Source organism: Aegilops tauschii, chromosome 2 (assembly GCF_002575655.3).
Source record: "Aegilops tauschii subsp. strangulata cultivar AL8/78 chromosome 2, Aet v6.0, whole genome shotgun sequence".
In the NCBI taxonomy this organism is placed as follows: Eukaryota; Viridiplantae; Streptophyta; class Magnoliopsida; order Poales; family Poaceae; genus Aegilops; species Aegilops tauschii.
In genome coordinates, this window is record NC_053036.3 from 644,714,244 (window position 1) to 644,718,401 (window position 4,158).

General features: G+C 43.5%; 1 non-coding gene across 1 annotated transcript; it reads left to right on the forward strand.

The window, feature by feature from the left end:
- Positions 1–2,558: 2,558 nt before the first annotated feature.
- Positions 2,559–2,631, forward strand: TRNAK-UUU (transfer RNA lysine (anticodon UUU)). Its single transcript has one exon. It is a non-coding gene; the product is annotated as a tRNA-Lys (tRNA).
- Positions 2,632–4,158: the final 1,527 nt, after the last annotated feature.

Genomic DNA, 4,158 nt, shown 5'->3' on the forward strand with positions numbered 1-4,158 from the left:
GGCCCATCCAACAATTTTAGAAAATCTCTAAGGGCCCATGTGGGCTATGTGGCACTAGGTGTAGTGGGAAGTTTAATCCCCGCTAGTGGAGAAGGAGTTGGACCTTTTCATAAGGGTTTCTCTTCTACATGCTATTGGAGCTTGAGAATAGAAGAGGCCCTCGCGCACTCCTCCTCCGCCGCCATGCCATCCCACGCCTTGACGCGGCGCGACGCGGGTTGCGGGAATGAGCCGAGCCGAGCTCGGGTCGAGCCCATGTCTCTCCACGCGGCTGCGCCTATATAAGTGTGCGGTGTCTCCTAACTCTAGCCACCACGAACAGATCACACCTGCTCCACGCGCACGCCCACCATCGTTCTTTTGCTGCTGCTGCCGCCGGCGACTCCATCCTGTCCACCACGTACATGGTTGACAGGAGAGCAGGTCTCCGAAACCCCGCCTCTCCGGATCCTGTACGGGCACTAGTAGAAAAAGGACCTAATGTGAGACACATTAGTTCCGGTTTGATTTTAGCCCGGTACTAATGGTACCATTAGTGCCGGTTCGAACGGCTATACATTAATGCCGGTTCGTGTTGAACCTTTAGTACCGGTTCGTGCCACGAACCGGTACTAAAGGGGTGGTGGGAGGCTGGCGTCAGGCCGGGGCCCCACGATCACCTTTAATACCGGTTCGTGGCACAAACCGGTACTAAAGGGCTAACCTTAAGTACCGGTTCGTGCCATGAACCGGGACTAAAGGGGTCTGACCTATAGTCCTGGTTGCAGACACAAACCGGGACTATAGCGCAATTTTCAAACTCTACCCCCCATGTGTATCGCCATTTCAGTTTTGAAAAAATCAAAAGAAAATGATAAAAACTTCAAAAAATAAAATCCTTCGAGAGGTAGTTATATTACTACATCTACTATTTAGGAAAATTTGAAAACTTAAATTTGGACATGTTTTACAAAAAGTGTAGGGAAAATGTAAAACGGCTATAACTTTTGCATACGATGTCGGAAAAAACGTATAATATATCAAAAAATTCAGCACGAAATTCCGCATCCGATTTTGACAGCCTACGGCCTGTTTGCATTTTTTAGAATCCTCAAATTCTAAAAGGAAAAAAAGATATGCTCAAATTTCAGTTTTTTTAATTTTGGTTAAATCTGGTCAAACTATGGTCAAACTACTTATTCAAGAAGTACTAATGTTACTACATAATTATTCAAGAATATTAGTGTTACTAAATAATTATTTCAATTTTTTTAATTTTGGTCAAATCTGGTCAAACTATGGTCAAACTGTGGTCAAACTATGGTCAAACTTATTCAAGAAATATTAGTGTTACTAAATAATTACTGTTTTTTAGAATAATAGTTTCAAACTCAAACGGTGAAACGTGTGACCTAGTGCTCAAGCTAAACTGCTGAGGGTTAATAGGATTGACAGCTTACATTTGTCAGGAAAACAACAAGTGTAGACTTGGAAAGTAGGGGGAATAGAACTCCGAAGTTAAGCGTGCTCAGGATGGGGGAGTGAGAGGATGGGTGACCGGCCGGGAAGTTAGATGATTTGGAATGAGTGATCCACACTTGAGCAGTTAAGAGAGGTGATTAGAGACTAAATCATCAAATAATTCAGAAAATTGAAAAAATCAAAAAAAATTCCAAAATTTTCAAAAAAACAATTCAAAGAAAAAATACCTTTAATACCGGTTGGTAACACCAACCGGTACTAAAGGTCCCCCATACCACGGCGCGAGCTCACGCCACGTGGTGGGCCTTTAGTGGCGGTTCGTGCCGAACCGGTACTAAAAGGGGGGGGGGGGTCTTTAGTCTCTGTCACACGGATGCTGCTGGGCTGCTACAAAACCCCTATAGTCGAAAAAAAGATCGAAACAGGGATAAAACGTAGGATAACCCAGATCACTCGGACTAGCTGAACTCTCCAGAACAAACACAACCTAGGTGGTTTGACTAACGTTTTGGCACATTAGACTAACCTAAGACAACTCCTGGCTACATTCAGTCCTATCGAGATACAAGCTGTTACCAACCTGATACAACGCAAGTCACAAGCTTGACACAGCGAGAATGGCTGCAACTGACAACTCCTGCATCTGAGATTGACAACTCTAGTAACAGAGAATGACAACTCCTGCAACAGATATTGACAGAGCATGACACTCTCAACTGAGCTCAATCCAGCTGTGAACAATAAACAACACTGAAAGGTAACCAGCTCTCAGATCCAGCTTAGTAAACCAAACAGCACAAGATAACTCATCCAACAATTCTTCAACTACAGGCATTGGGTATTTTATTAGACGAATCCATCTTATTTCCTTATTTCTCTGTTTTGGTAGCAGGAGAAGTAGTTTGTTCAGCCCGGACTTCAAAGTAGTCTCCCCCGTTGACCTTCTTTTTTAGATAGAATCCTCAATGAGTGGAAAGGACTCCCAGACTTGCTCCACAGTACTATACCATACAGAGCCGCGCCCTTGTGATATGATAAGAAGAAAAGGGGCCAGGCCGCCCTCTTTTCTTTTCCGCACCAAGCCTTCTTGTAAAATCGGGTGTATAGCTCAGTTGGTAGAGCATTGGGCTTTTAACCTAATGGTCGCAGGTTCAAGTCCTGCTATACCCAAAACAAAAAAAACCACTCTTGTATTCGTAAGGATGCATAGTAGCCTTCAAAGAGCACTCTTTGGCCTTGAGAAAAGCCCCTTTCTCATCAACATCTCGACTTCGCTCATTGTTTGAGGTAAGTATAAAGGAGATCAGATCTGTCCCGGGAATCGAAGGATACAGAAATATGGAATCGAGCACAGATTATAGGAAATAAGCAAACAGAACAGGTTGGATCCCATCTTTAACTGCACAGAGCAGCAGCCTACTATTGATTGATGATCTTACCTTCCTGAGAGTCGAGGAACAGCAGATGAGATAGCCGAAAGGGGGGACCCCGGGTAATAGGTTTCCTTTTCCGGTTTAGGCTTGAGATAAATCAGGAACTGAACTGAGCACTCCACAAGTATGGATTGGATTGTTTCATTCTGATACCAACTTTCATGCTGGAAGATAAGGTTGCCATACTGGGAAAGGGGGAAAGGAAATAGGATCCCCTCTCTTCTCTACAGGAATGAACTTCTCCTCGCCGACCACTGGCACTATACTTAGGTTAGGCGCAATAGGTGACTTAGGTTGGGTTGTCTGGATCAATCCTACAACGAATAGCTCTCTTTCCTTTTAATGGAACACTCACTAGATTCTGCTAAATAAGGATAACTGCAAAGATAAGCCGGGTCATCCGAAAATCCAGGAAATATTTCCTTGATTTTCTGCATGGCATATTTCCTATCATTTCACAACCTACTTTTTTTCTTAGTTAGATACTATAGCACCTTCCCTTCATGGGGAGATGTTTATATACCATCTAAATTCATTCATTCATTCATTACTTACTTGCTCTTCTTTCCCAGTGATCGGAATAGGGATTTCCATGGATTGTAGGCCCTCGATTGTAATGATGGTATCAATGAAAGATGAAATAACATGATACTATTTAAAGCAATGGTTGATAGAGCGAGGTCTAACCTTGATTGGGTAGACCGAGAAGCAAACCACTAAGCAACTGGACTGCAGCCCCGAGAAAACAAGCAGTTCGGAAAAGCAAGTCAGGAATACGGTGGCGATGCAGCAACGATACGCATTCCCGCAAGGGGTAGTGAAAAGCCATTAGGGGGAAGAGATAGGTTTCTTATTCTAAGCCAAATTACTATACCATAAGGAGATTACCATTATGAGATGACACTTGAGAGGGCACTTTAAAGTGATTGAACCCACTTTCCATGTTAGTTTAAGCAACAATATCGCTAGGGACCAAAGTAGTGAAAACGGCAGCTCCATTTTCCAAAACTTTCTGTCTCATAAGACTGTGAAACCACACAATTTGACATTCCCCTTGGGAAATAGGGAAAAACAGGCCCCGGATTCCGATAACTTATGTCTCGCCTAGTGGAAAAGTACACAATTGACTAAGAAGATTGGAAGGTGGTACGAAAATACTCATCGGGTCTTTCGTTCCAGCAGTCATGATATAGCTTCTAGCTTTGACCGCTCTTAAGGTGCCCGCACTCCTGGCTTGAATCGCCGACTTGTGTTTCGGTTTAAC